The 15,098-nt window shown below is 42.4% G+C and overlaps 1 long non-coding RNA gene across 4 annotated transcripts in view; it reads right to left on the reverse strand.

Moving 5' to 3' along the window:
* Positions 1-571: 571 nt before the first annotated feature.
* LOC105613179 (uncharacterized) overlaps positions 572-15,098 on the reverse strand; it is a 142,481-nt gene continuing 127,954 nt past the window's right edge. For 2 of the 4 annotated variants that reach the window (XR_009596005.1, XR_009596008.1), the window contains exons 5-7: positions 6,975-7,040; positions 5,216-5,315; positions 572-4,633 (exon numbers count right to left, since the gene is read on the reverse strand). This is a non-coding gene — a long non-coding RNA (uncharacterized LOC105613179). The remainder of the gene's footprint in view (positions 4,634-5,215; positions 5,316-6,974; positions 7,041-15,098) is intronic. The other 2 variants (XR_009596007.1, XR_009596006.1) reach the window with 2 other exon arrangements.

The raw sequence follows: 15,098 nt of genomic DNA on the forward strand, positions 1-15,098 counted from the left end.
CAGTTGTTAAGTCATGTCCGACTCTTTGAGACCCCATGGACTGCAGCACACCAGGCTTCCCTGTCCCTCACTATACCCTGGAGTTTGCTCAAACTCATGTCCATCGAGTCAGTGATGCCATCCAACCATCTCATCCTCTGTAATCCCCTTCTCCTCCTGCCCTCACTCTTTCCCCGCATCAGAGTCTTTTCCAGTGAGTCAGCTCTTCACATTTGGTGACCGAAGTACTAGAGCTTCAGTTTCAGCCTCAGTCCTTCCAATGAATATTAAGGGTTGACTTCCTTTAGGATTGACTGGTTTGATCTCCTTGCAGTCCAAGGGGCCCTCAAAAGTCTTCTCCAGCACCACAGATCTGTGGGTGACAATCTGGAACTTTGCTCAAAACTCTACAGTAAGTCCCCTATTTTCGTTCTGAGGGCATGTCCCTAAGTCCAATTTGTTCTTAAGTCCAACAAAGCTAGCCTAAGGAACCCAGCTAACACAACTGACTATATAGTACTGTACTGTACTGTAATAGGTTTATAATACTTTTCACACAGATAATAAGTAGAAAATAAACAAATACAAAAAATAAAGAAAACATTTTTTAATCTCATAGTGCAGTGCCTTGAAAAGTAGAGCAGTACAGTACAACAGCTGGCATACAGAGGCTGGCATGCATGTTCACATCTTTGAAAGTTTGCAAAACTTGAAGGCCTGTATGTAGGGGACCTTACTGTATTTGCCTAGCAAACATGCTGTTTTTATTTTGATTTTAAGTTTATTGGGGAAGCATATAGAAATAATGGGGTATGACGGCCCACAACTTCCAGGCTTGTCCTTGATACCACACCCTGAGCCCTTTTCAGCTACAGACTCTTATTTAAAGTCCTACACCCTTATCTGTACTTTCACACCAAGGACAAGTGGCTTGCATTCAGAAAAAACACAGTGAATAAATTGTTTAATTAATTATCTAGCTTCCCTACAGACCTGGATACTTCCTTTCGGTGAGCACCTGCCTAAAAGGTTTTCAGGAACCCATTTCTCCCCAAACACCCCACTCAGATCAGACCTTTCAGCTTCTGGGGCCTCTTTTGGAAATAGGAGCTTTCCTGAATCTCTGACGCCCTCTAGTGGCTATCTCAGGCTGAATTCTTGCCTAAACTCAGCTGTCTTTCCATCCCCTACTAAAATTAAAACAAGCCCTGAAATTAAAAATGAAAAAACAAAAAGCACATATCCTTTTCTTCTGATTTTCTGAAAGTGCAAAAAAACAAATTGAGGGATGTCTACTTTCTGAAACCATGAAGGTTCATCTGGCCTCTTACCAGCCCTGGTTGGTTTGGATTTTAAAACTTTGATCGCATTTTTCAATCTGCTCTGTACCCCAAATGACTTTCCATTTGCCCCAAAGACATACTTTAACTTGGTCTTTAATTTGTTTCAGAGAAACCCCGAGTGTCTTCTTCTCAAAAACCACACCAGCAACACACGGGAGGGGCCCAATTGTGTCCTTTAAGTGGAGGAGGGCAGACTTCTCCGCCAAGGTGCCCCCGCAAAGCCTCTGTGTGACTCCAGGTGCCAGAGGCATCACAGAGAGCCTTGTCAGGACCAGAGATGCTGCTGTCTCTTTTGACTTTGGCAGATAGGTGAAACCTGGGTGTGGTTTGAAATTGGCTACATTGGTCATTTTTATGAATCGATTTTTACAAACCCATGAGAAGTGTTCCTAATATAAATAGCCTGCGTTATTCTTGTATCACCTTCATCTGATCCCTGGGAGTGCTAAAGAAAAGCCCATCACGCTTACCTGGCCTTCAGCCTGAGGCAGGCAACTAGGCCGCTGGCTAGGAGCAGACTGAAGGAGGGGAGGGAGACAGCGCCTCTGATGACACTGTGATTCCCTTGGCTGAGAGGGAGCGAGTATTTGCTGCTCTTGTTTTGCTGACCATTGAATAGCTCATCTAGTGGGGCAGGTATGACCGTCTCCATTCTGCAGATAGGGACATTGAAACACAGACTTAAATAATTTTCCCAAGATCACACTACATTAGAGGCAAGGTTACGATTCAAATGCACTTCTGCTCTCAGCCCGGCTCTTTATTCTGCCCTGCCTCTTATCTTGCTTAACTGAGGGCTTCAGGTCCTGCACTCAGTCTGTGTGGATGGTGTCTCTGGAGTTGAGCGATGTGCACCCTGCACGTCTGTCCAGAGCGGCTCAAACTTTGATTGCCTTGAACCCCTCCGATGACCCAGCTTCTAAGCCCAGCCTGAGGACTAGAATCTTGATACTCAAAGTGTGGCCCCTGAAACCACAGCAATACTTGGGAGCTTTTAAGAAATATAAGTTGGCAGGCCCCACCCCAGACCCAGTGAATCACAAACTTCAAGGTTTGAGACTAGAAATGCATACCCAGAGCTTCTCAACTTTGAGGTGCACTCAGATCACCTGGGGGTCTCGTTAAGTGCAGGTTCTGCCTCTCTAACCAGCTCCCAAAGGACGCCAATGCCGTGAGCCACCTTTGTAATAACATGCCCCTAAATCAGTAATTCTCAAACTTAAGTCTGCCTTCCATTCACCTGGAGGGCTTAATAAAACAGACTGATGGTGCCTCATCCCCCAAAATTCTGATTCAGAAGGTCTGGAATGGGGCCCGAGAATTTTCTAACAAGTTCCCAGGTGACGCTGGTAAAACGATCCTTCTTTGAGAACCACTGCCCTAGCCTATAAGAACGTCCTTCAGTTAGACGGTTAACCTCATGCTTTTTTGGCTCTGCATTTGCATGAAGCCACACTTCGTCCTTGAATCCTGGCTCCTTAGTGTTGAAAATAACTTTAGAGACCAGAGGCAAAGCCAGGGTGCAGCAGCTAGACTTACTGGATCCAGTGTTGTTTACTCTGCATCCTGTTGGCTCTGCAGCTCCATAAATTTTCCAGCGTGCAGCAATGGCAGTGGTTTTGGTGAGCTCTGCATCTCAGGCCGGTTTTGTAAGCACTTGAATCCCTAGTAGACACATATGTCATTGGCACAATCTGTGAAAACACAGGCGCCTCCTACCTCACAGCTCTTCGAAAAGAGGGCTTTGGAAAAAACCAGCAGCCTCCCTGGCAGCCATGGTGGAGAGAAAATGCAGCAGCCAGCAGGCAAACCCAGACAAGGTAACTCAGCACAGAGGCCCGGGAGCAAAGTAATAAATCAGGACCCTGACAGCTACTGCATTCACATTCTGCTGGGCAACCCCGAAAAGGTTGTTTAACCTCTCTTTTCCAGAGAAAATGCTTTTCCTTAAGGTAAATAATACTCTTATTCAAGGAAATGCATACAAGGGAGGGTCTCAGATATGGACTTAAATCAGTTTCTGTTAGTGACAAACCACCCATTTATTAAAGCTCATGATATTTGAGAAAAAAGTAGTCCTGTATATTCCTTTTTCTTAATCAGTTTTTATTGGAGTGTAGTTACTTTACGATGTGTTAACTTCTACTGCACAGCAAAGTGTATATACACATATCCCTCCCTTTTGAATTTCTCTCCCATCTGGCACCCCACAGTGCATTACGTAGAGTTCTCTGTGCTATGGAGTATGTTCCCTTCAGGTGTCCTGTGCTATGGAGCATGTTCCCTTCAGTTGTCCTACATATTTTCTTGAAGCTGAGGTTTGGAACTGGCATGCCATCACTTCCTCCATATTCTAGTGGCCAAAGTCAGACCCAAGACCAGTCCACTGCTTCGTGGGAGGAGCTGCAACATCACATGGTAAAGATAGAGAGGAGGGGGTAGTTTGGAGCCACTTTGCAATCGACCACAGAGGAGTTTTCTCAGTTTGGGAGACACTGAGACAGAGATGCCCAGGGTTTCCTTGGTTACTTGAGAAGTGAAGGAAATGCTAGTGGGAGCACAGGGGATTGAGACCCAGAGGAAAGCAGCTGGTAAAGCAAGCACACTCTGGCCAGCTAGCGCTCTGGCAGATAGAGCTGAATTTCACTGGAAAACTCTGGGAGTGCTGGACACATGCCTTTCTGTTTTCCTACCTGAGAGAGAGAGCTAAGGCATTTATACATCAATTCTTAGCAGTTACTGTTGAGGGCTTTTTCCAGGGGGCACTGATTTCCCATCACTTCAGCCTCCCCTGCTGGGCAGGTGCTGGTAGTTGGTGGCCTGGCCCCTTTGCACCAAAGGGGTGAGGGTCAGGATATGCAAGTGGGACACCCGTGGTACCTCCTGCAATGGTGATATAAAAAAGAAAAAGAAAACTCAAGCTTCGCTTTTAAGTTAGTTAAGTAATAATATCTTCCCCCCTGCCCCGCTAGTTTGAGGTCTGTTTTATTTGCAGGTGACGCTTCTTTTCTTTTGCCAGCAAAGTTTGGAACACTAGATGGCGTCATATCAAGATATCATGCAGCTCTGGAAGCAAAATGCGATGTTCCTGGTTGTCCTTGGAACTGAACAATTAGCAGCATGAGTTGGGAGCAAAGAGCTGTGTCTGCTGTAGCTGTGGTGGACCACTTCAGCTCTACCAAGAACATTATTCCGGCTGAACTTGCCCCTTGGCACCAACGTCACACACCATGGTGGGCAGGGGGTGGGCAAAGCGCAGAGGGCAGGCAGAGGTCACTGACCTTCTCCAAGGTGTGGAGTTCCCAAAATCACTAGAAGGAAGCGGAAAGAACAATGACATTTTCTGATCCCAGAAAGGTCTTTGAGCTGTATGGAAATGGGCCAGAAGGAAAACATTAAACTTATAGTAGAGATTCATTCTTGGGGCTGGAAGTGGAGAAGGGGATAGTAAATGAGGTTGAAAGTGAGAATCCAAGATATTTAACATTTTATTTTAAATATTTCATGCAAATGAGATAAAATTTAAGCAATGATCAACTCTTTATAAAAGATACTAGGTAGTTGCCATATTATCATCTCTACTTTTTCTTAAATTTCAGAAAAAGTGTGTAGGGAGTAGGGTTGGAGGGGAATGATGTTCTCTTGTAATTAGCAAGGTCTGACAGGCCTGTAGAAGTAACATTGTTAGCTGATTAACATTTGCTAAGTGCTTCCCCTTACTGAACCTTCATTTCCTTGTTTATAAAATGAAGATAACAGTAGTATCAATGCCAAGGGTTGCAGTTAAGTCTTAGATGAGGTGATACACCCATACCGCCCAGCATGGCATCCCAGGAGAGATGCTTCCTCAGAAAATGCTTGGCTGCTCCCTTCATCCGTCCCCCAGTGCTCACCATGCCAGTAAGGGTTAGGATCCCCTCCCGTGGAGTCAAACAGATGACTGGCTAGTTGTCTGCTGGACTTCCCTGGTGACTCAGATGATAAAGAATCCACCTGCAATGCAGGAAACCAAGATTCAATCCCCGAGTCAGGAAGATTCCCTGCGGAAAGAACAGCTACCCACTCCAGTATTCTTGCCTGGAGAATTCCATGGACAGAGGAGCCTGGCCAGTTACAGTCCATAGTGTCATAAAGAGTCAGACATGACTGAGTAACTAACATTTTCACTTTTCTAAATATGGCTAGAAACAGAAAAAAAAATCTTAAACAAAGCCTCACCCCGACTTCTCTGAGTTCAGGGACACCTTTGGTTTAAGAAAAAAACAAAAAAGAAAAAAAATTGCTTATGGAAATAAGGCTAGAGAGACCCTCTTTATGGAAAGAGTTCAGTTCAGTTCAGTTGCTCAGTCATGTACGACTCTTTGTGATCCCACAGACCACAGCACTCCAGGCCTCCCTGTCTATCACCAACTCCCAAAGCTTGCTCAAACTCATGTTCATTGAGTTGGTGACGCCATCCATCTCATCCTCTGTCATCCTCCTCCTGCCCTCAATCTTTCCCAGAATCAGGATCTTTTCCAGTGAGTCAGCTCTTCGCATCAGGTGGCCAAGGTATTGGACTTTCAGCTTCAGCATCAGTCCTTCCAATGAATATTCAGGACTGATTTCCTTTAGGATGGACTGGTTGGATCTCCTTGCAGTCCGAGGGACTCTCAAGAGTCTTCTCCAACACCATAGTTCAAAAGCATCAGTTCTTTGGCACTCAGCTTTCTTTATAGTCCACTCTCACATCCATACATGACTACTGGAAAACAATAGCTTTGACTAGACAGACCTCTGTCAGCAAAGTAATGTCTCTGCTTCTTAATGTTCTGTCTAGTTTGGTCATAGCTTTTCTTCCAAGGAGCAAGCATCTTTTAATTTCATGGCTGCAGTCACCATCTACAGTGATTATGGAGCCCAAGAAAATAAAGTCTCTTACTGTTTCCATTGTTTCTCCATCTATTTGCCATGAACTGATGAGACCAAATACCATGATCTTCATTTTTTGAATGTTGAGTTTTAAGCCAGCTTTTTCACTCTCCTTTCACTTTCATCAAGAGGCTCTTTAGTTCTTCTTCACTTTCTGCCGTAAGGGTGGTGTCATCTGCATATCTGAGGTTATTGATATTTCTCCCGGCAATCTTGATTCCAGCTTGTGCTTCATCCAGCCCAAAATTTTGCATGATCTACTCTGCATATAAGTTAAATAAGCAGGATGACAATATACAGCCTTGACATACTCCTTTCTCAATTTGGAACCAGTCCACTATTCTATGTCTGGTTCTAACTGTTGCTTCTTGACCTGCATACAGATTTCACAGGAGGCAGGTTAAGTGGTCTGGTATTCCCATCTTTTGAAGAATTTTCCACAGTTCGTTGTGATCTACATAGTCAAAAGCTTTAGCACAATCAATAAAGGAGAAATAGATGTTCTTCTGGAATTCTCTTGCTTTTTCGATGATCCAGTGGATGTTGGCAATTTGATCTCTGGTTCCTCTGCCTTTTCTAAATCCAGCTTGAATATCTGGAAGTTATCGGTTCATGTACTATTGAAGCCTGGCTTGGAGAATTTTGAAAATTACTTTATTAGCATGTGAGATGAGTGTAATTGTGTGGTAGTTTGAACATTCTTTGGCATTGCCCTTGTTTGGGATTGGAATGAAAACTGACCTTTTCCAGTCCTGCAGCCACTGCTGAGTTTTCCAAATTTGCTGGCATATTGCGGAAAGAGGGACTCTGGAATTTAACAATAAGCATTTTAGAAATGTTACAGTCTTCTACTCTGAAAGGGCATAAACCTAGTTCTAGAACAGACGTGGATTCTTTGGTGTGGCTTGTAAAAAGATACACCCTTTCTCCTTTGAATGTAATGAGAACTCTTGATTTTTATGCAAATTAGAGAAAACCCATAACCAGCCTTCACAGCACAAAACACCATGAAGACAAGACAGCAGATGGTAATGGGCTGGTAAGAGGGGAAGATATGGGATGAGATCTATTAAATGGAGGTGATAGAGCCTGACCTCTAAGAGAGAGGGCTTCTCTGGCCTTTCTACATCTTGCCCGGAAAGCTAGGGCAGGCTTAGAAGGGAACACGGTATTCCTCAGAGTCTTATTTTATCTGGGGATCTCTGAATCTGGAAAAGATGGTCCTTAAAGACTGAGAAGCCAAAGCCTAAACCCATTGGGCTAGGCTTGTTCTCTGCAAGGGTTACAAATAATCTCAGTCTTTTCCACACATAAGAGCCTGCTGGAGGGGTGTGTGTGTGTGTGTGTGTGTGTGTGTGTGTGTGTGTGTGTGTGTGGTGTACAGGGCCTCCCATCCATTCGATATCAGTTACCTATTACTACAGCAATGCTGGTAATAAACAGCTCCAAAATTAATGACTTGAAATGACAGCTGTTTCTTTAGCTCCTGAATCTAAGGCTTGCAACTGGGACTGAGCTGAGCTTGGAGGTTCTGGTCTCAGTTGGGCAGCTATTCTTTAAAATGAAATAACATGGTAAAAGAAGAAACCCTAGACCATCAGAAAGGAAGAAATACAGTAACCAAAACTATGCATAATAACAACAGAATTACCTTTTCTTCCTGAGACTTCTAAATTATATTTGATGTTTGAAGCAAAAATTATAACATTGCCTGATATGCTTATTAAAATATGTAGAGGAAATATTTCAGAAAATTTCCTTATGAACAGAGGAGGATAAATGGACATAAAGAGAGGTAAGATTGTCTACACTTCATTCAAATGAGTAAAATGATGACAACAGTAGACTGTGATGAGTTTTGTATGTATATATACATATAAGAGCAACCATTAGGAAAAAACTACACAGAGAGATACACTGTTGATGAACATTACAGATAGTTCAAGTGCAATTCTAAAAAACTGTTCAAATAACTCCTATGAAAGCAAAAAAAAAAATCATAAATGAAAAACAGGAACAAACAAAAGAAAAAGAAAACAGCAAACTTAAGCCCTGATATATCAATGCATGCGTCACGTATGTGTGCTAAGTCATGCCCGACTCTTTTGCAACCCCATGGACTGTAGCTTGCCAGGCTCCTCTCTCTGTGGGATTTTCCAGCCAAGAATACTGGAGCAGATTGCCATTTCCTTCTCCAAGGGATCTTCCCAACCCGGGGATCGAACCCATGTCTCTTGTATTGGCAAGCGGATTCTTTACCACTGAGTCACTTGGAAAATAATATATCCATGTGTGCAAAGTCACTTCAGTTATGTCTGACTCTGCATGACCCTATGGACTGTAGCCTGTCAGGCTCCTCTGTCCAAGAGAGTCTCCAGGTAAGAATACAGGAGAGGGTTGCCTTTTCTTCTCCAGGGACCTTCCTGACCCAGAGAGCCAACTCACGTCTGTCGCATCTGCTGCATTGGCAGGCGGGTTCTTTACCACTAGGGCCACCTGAAGTACATTGAGTTTAAATGGTCTAAATGTATCAGTTAAAAGACCTTGGCAGAATGGATTTAAAAATGTAATCCAACTATATATTGTCTACAAGAAACTCACTTCAAATATAACAACATGCACAGGTTGAAAGTAAAATGATGGAAACAGTAATCAAAGGAAAGCAGGCGTGGCTAGTTAATAACAAAGTAGACTAGACTTGAGATAATGGGCTGGTAAGAGGGGAAGATAAGGGATGAGATCTATTGAATGGAGATGATAGTTAATAACAGATAAAGTAGACTAGACTTGAGAGAAAAAAAAAAATACAGACTTAGTGAGAGAGATTATACACTGATGAGAGGGTCAATCCACAAAGAAGATACAGTGACACTCACTGTGTATCCCCCAGGCAACACAGATGCAAACTATATGAAACAAACCTGATAAAATGGAAAGAAGTATACAAATCTGCAAATACAATTTCAGACTTCTACCCCTCTCTTTTAATATTTGATGGAACAACTTGTCAGAAAATTGGAAAAGATATACAAGAACTCAACAACGCCATCAACCAACAGGATCTAGTCCACATTTATAGAGTGTCCCCCAGCAACGGAGGAACACGCATTCTTTTCAACTGCCAGCAGAACATAGATCAAGATAGACCATTTCCTGGGTCGTAAAACAAATCTTGAGAGATGTAAAAGAATTGAAATCATACAGTGTATGGTCTATCAATAGAGTCAGTCTAGAAATCATCATTCTCCCTGTTCAAATTTATTTGCATAATGAAATTGACAAAACCTGCTATAGTTACCCCTCCCCCCCAAAGTTGATAATATACACAAGTTGCATTAATGGAAGAAGAAATTTTACAAATATAAGAACCAAATCTATATATAAAGATTAGTTCTTGCCTGGAGAATCCCAGGGATGAGGGAGCCTGGTGGGCTGCCATCTATGGGGTCGCACAGAGTCAGACACGACTGAAGCGACTTAGCAGCAGCAGACACTTGAAAGTTTTCTTTATGTAATTAGAGGCCTCAAAGTCCTTCTCTCCTGGTAGTTAAGGAACATAATTACCTGGCTAAGACTAACAACTAATTTCATTTTCACCATCAGTCATTAATCGCTGCAATATAACCATATAACAATCTTGGACAAGAGAAGAAAGAAGCCTGATTCTCTTTTCTAGACCTTTGTTCACTCAAGAGGCCAACAACATGCCGACTGATGCCCTTCTTACTGCAAAGGCTATTGTCAAATAGCCTCTCCTAGGCTGTATCATAGAGCACAGACCACTTTAAGGTATTTCAACACCTTTTTTCTATTTCAAGACTAGTCTGAACAGATTTCATGGAGTTTATTCCATGCCTCTTCATGTGAGAGGAAAACCATTTGGTCATTTATAGCCTAAGGGGACAGAGATAGAAAGAGGAAAGTACATATTGGCTATCATTTCTTTGGGGACAGAGAAAAGAGATTATTTGCTCTATTGGAAGCATTTGGAACCACTGGGATAGTTCATGCAGCCATTAACTTTCAGTTATTCAAACAACTGGGTGACTTTCAATTATTTCTAAATGAGCTTTTTCAATGAAGGCATATATATGTTCATTTAATAGGAAATGTAATAAGAGTTGGTTGATCCAGGATCTCAATATTGTTATCTGGAGTTTAGGTTTTATATAATCCTTGGCTTTGCTATTCCCATGGTTGGTTTCATGTTTTAAGGTTGTCCAGGGGATAATGGTAGATTCATCTGACTTCAGTTATGGAAAGAGAGAATAATTTACTCTTAAGACCAAGGCAGAACTTCCCTGGATGATACCAGGAATCCTCTCATCACATGTCATCTACCAGAACTGGGTCACATGACTTTTCCCAAACCAATCACAGACAAGGGGGTCAACTCTTAATCCCATCAGACTCACTCCGCAAGCTGAAGGGGTTCCTCTGGGTCATAGGGGCTACATGAGGATGGGGTATCTGTAAAAGAGAGGTTCTGTGAGGAAGTAAAAGGGAGATAATGGGTTCTGTGTAGGCAGCTGGGGCTCAGTAACACTGAGTATGTTTCTAAGAGCAGAAATCTTAGACTCAAACAATGAAATGATCTAGTTGTCTCAAAGAACTGAAGGAGTTCACAGCTAAATCAGGCAAGGCTTCACCCAGCAAACCAGTGATGTCATTAGGACCTGGCTTCCCCACCTCTCTGCCCTCTGACTCCACACAGTGGTCTCCTGCCAGCAAAAGGCTACAGCAGATTGAGAGTTTGAATTGCTTAGCATATTGAGTTGGGAGAGAAGTGGAAAAAGGGAATCAGTTCTAACAGTTTCAGTGAAAGACTATTCCTTTTGCCAGAATCCTCAGATAACAGCTCCTCATATCTCATTGGCTTTGATGTGGGCATGCACCCAACCTAAACCAATTATTGTGGCCCAGCAGTGGGATTGACTAGTTTAATCCCAATCATAATCTCTATGTGTAAGCGTAAACTCACAGCAGTGAAAACAAATGAAACCAAAAACCCCACAAAATCCATTGGTTTAACCCAGTGAGATTTATTCTTTGCATTCATTCAATATGGATGGACAGTGACTCCACTCCACACAGTTGTTCAGGAACCCACTCTCTTTCTGCGCAGCTTTGCCCTGGGCATCAGTGTGGATGTGGAAAGCAGATGGAGACGGAGAGGCAGAGAATTACTCTGGCCCCAGTTGGCATCCACAGCCATGGTGAAATGTACTGCATTCACGCCTGCCCTGTGGCCACTTTGTCCTAACTCAGCCAAGAGGACTAGGGGGACATATATCTGAGGACTCTGTTACTAAATGGTACAACGATAGGGTAGGTTTGACTTTTCTAATTTTTAATCTTTCTTCGAACTAACTGTGAAACTCTTTATGTAAATTAAATTACTGGGCCATTTTTCCTGATTTCTGAAAGAAAATAAAGTTGTGTTAACCATGGGCAAGCTACTTACCTTCTCTCTGTGTCAGCTTCTGCATCTGTAAACCCTTCATCTGAGCTCAATACCACTTTAAGGTTGTGTACTCATTTGCTAGAACCGCCATGACAAAATACCACAGACTATAATATAAACGCACTTTTCACACTTATGGAGGCTAGACATCTGAGATCAAGGTGTCTAGGGGGCTGTGCCTCTTTGGCTTGGACTATCTTCTGTCTGTGTCTTTACTTGGTCTTTACTCTGTGCATATCTGTGGCCTGATCTCCTCTTATAAGAATACCAGTGGGGCTGGTGCATGGGGATGACCCAGAGAGATGTTATGGGGAGGGAGGTGGGAGGGGGGTTCATGTTTGGGAACGCATGTAAGAATTAAAGATTTTAAAATTAAAAAAAAAAAAAAAGACATGTAAAAAAAAAAAAAAGAATACCAGTCAATTGGATTAAGGCCCACCCTAATGACCTAATTTTACCTCATTAAGGACCCTGTCTCCAAATACAGACATTCTGAAATACTGGAATATAGGATTTCAACATGTAAATTTGGCGAGGACAGATACAATTCAACCCATCCCAGGTTAAGATGAAGTTTAGATAATTTAGTACATGTTAGGGCTTAAATCTATAGGTAGAGTTCAGTAGGTATGTGCACTCAACATTAGCTATAAAAAGTATCTTATTTTTTAAGTAGTAGCAATAGATATAGTAGCAATGGTATTTGAAGTAGTATTAGGTCCTAGTAAAAATAAAGAAAATGGACAAGGGCCCATTATAAAGGAAAGGTGAAGAGAGACTTTAAAGAGAATTGAGATGCAAGGGCGTAGTATTTGTATCACAGTATTCCAGTTTTGGTGGCTGTATAACATGTCAAAATGTAGTGGCTTCAACCAACAATATTTATTTTCTTTAAGAATTTGCAGTTTCAACAGGACCCAACAGAGAGCTTGTCATCAGCTGGAGCAGCTCAAAATCGCTCTGAAGTCAATGCCGACTGTTGGCTCTGTTGAACACCTATGTAGGGCTCCTTCATGCAGCCTGAACTTCCTCTCTACACGGTGGCTGTGTTCCAAGCATCCTGAAAGGAAGTGGAAACACAGTGACTTTTAGAACCTCGCCTCAGAAGTCACACAAAGTGGTTTTGGTTGCATTCTACTCATCAAGACATGTCCAGCTTCAAGAGAAGGAAATGTGAACTGAGGGAGGAAGGCAAGGTTCTGGAAGAGTACGCAATCCCGGAAATAGTGTGTGGTCATTTGTGAAAAATATGATCCCCTGCCTTCCACACAGAGAACTGCCTTCTGGGTTGGATCCTTATACTGTGTTACTGAGATCCCTGGAAATTGAAGCTAAAGTGATATACTTGGTAGAACATTTTGATAAGAGTTTTATAAAAGAGAACTGTGCAAGTAATGCTTTGGTGGGTTCCATAATCCCCTTTCAACTAGGCACTCATAGAAAGCAGATTGATTTTCTGATTTCTCAAATGATCTTTAAAAAAAAAAAAAACTAGACACAATCATGTCCCAGCCCTGCACGGGTAATTCAGAGACTTTCCTTTGTTAAATAAGGGCTAGAGATTAAGAAGATCCACAGCGCCCTTATCAGCTCTAATAGTCTGTGAAAAACAGGAGAAAAATAGAATGAATTAAGAAAATGTAAAAGCATTGTGCTGAGTCCATCAAAGGGAGAAGCCAAGCTGTTGCTTGCTTTATATTTGAATGCAGAGCACGGCTTTCATGATGGCAATAATAATTTATTGACAAAATGCTTTTATTGAATTGCCTTTACTGAAGAGGCCCTGCGTGCTTTTTCACCACTTGCAACAATTAAAAGCAGCAGTAAACAGAGCCTTTCTATTTAGATTGAAAAGCAACAATTAAGCTTGCTCAGCTATAAATAGGAGGCCGCTTCACATCTATGGCCTCAACAGCACACATTACAGACTCCAGCCCGTGATGCCCCCAATTTATTTCCACCGGACAAACCCATAAATTGTCAAACTCTGACCTGAAAACTGACAGTTTCTTAGAAAATGTAAGTAGGTAAATTATGCATAATTCTAGGTAATTACTGGGATGTCCATGAGGCTAAGAAATCAGTATCTATGCTGGAGATCTAAATTTATAGGCAGCAAGCTCTTTCATTTTATCATTATCAAACCATGTTTTGCCTTGGGTGGCTGTCAGCGCTGGCTCTCCTTTGCCTGGGAGGCAGAGAAGAAAAAAATGGTTTTAAGCATTAGGGAAAGGAAGAGTGAAAACACAAAGCTCTTTCACTAGATTCCCATTAGTTCGAGTAATTCAGTAAAGAGACCAGAGCATGAACAGTCAGAGTGAAATATTTTTTAATAAAAAGAAAACAAAATTGCAAGTGTCATTCATCCCATTTATAAACCATAGCTACTGAGTTTTCAAAGAAGTGAAAGCATTTGATTCAACCTCCTCATTTTCTGCAGGAGGAAACCTGAGGCTCAACAAGCCACGTGTATTGTCCAAGGTCACAGATTTGACGGTGGCAGAGCTGCAACTCAATAGCTTACTTGACTGCCACTTCAATGTTCATTGAATGGAAAAATTTGCCCTCCTTTCATTCTTCTCAGTACAAAGACCAGATTAATGAGACCGAAGTAATAAAAGGTCCAAAGGGTGCCATATTTCTCTGAGTGCAAGATGGTTTTCAAAGGCAACAGGATTTTGCCACTTGGAGTTCCTGGGACTCCTGCCTTTGTATCCCCCATCTAGGCCAAGAGTTGCCAATTTCCTAAAGCCCCAAGGGAGTGATTTTCCAAAAATATGACTGGGGGGATCACACCTCTCTGAGACTCAAGAGTCTTGATTTTCTGTTTGCATGTGCCCTGTGACTCCCAGTGCTTTACCAACTATCTATGATGTCCCTTGGATCAGACTAGATATTCTGTGTTGCCCCCTCACCTTCTCTACCCAGCTCTGTGCCTCAGGGGACTGACATTTAGAGACTCCTCAATGGTACCCTAATTCTTCAGCTACAACTGAACTTGGCTAATTGGTAGAGGGTGAGGTGGGAGGAGGGGACACAAACAGGAGACAAGATAGCAAGAAGCCAACATTTTTATTCCTCCATCTCACTTGCTGCAGACTGAACCCACCCCAGATTAGCCAAACCGCAGGAAAAGCCCAGATAAATGAATGCAAGTACATGACTTTCGTAAATCACTCACTTTTCAGGGGTACAGTATTATGCAGCAGGAACCGACTAATACAGAATATGACATCCACAAAGAAGAATTTAAACAATATGACCATTCCAAAAACTGAGATAAACCTTTCTGAAAGCCAGAAATGGAAGTGAACACAAAAGAGTAACTGGGATTGTGTTTGCAGACTCACTGAACTCCAGATCCAGAAGCCAACGGAGAAATCTGAGTTCCTATGGGGTAA

The sequence above is a fragment of the Ovis aries genome, chromosome 13 (assembly GCF_016772045.2).
Source record: "Ovis aries strain OAR_USU_Benz2616 breed Rambouillet chromosome 13, ARS-UI_Ramb_v3.0, whole genome shotgun sequence".
In the NCBI taxonomy this organism is placed as follows: domain Eukaryota; kingdom Metazoa; phylum Chordata; class Mammalia; order Artiodactyla; family Bovidae; genus Ovis; species Ovis aries.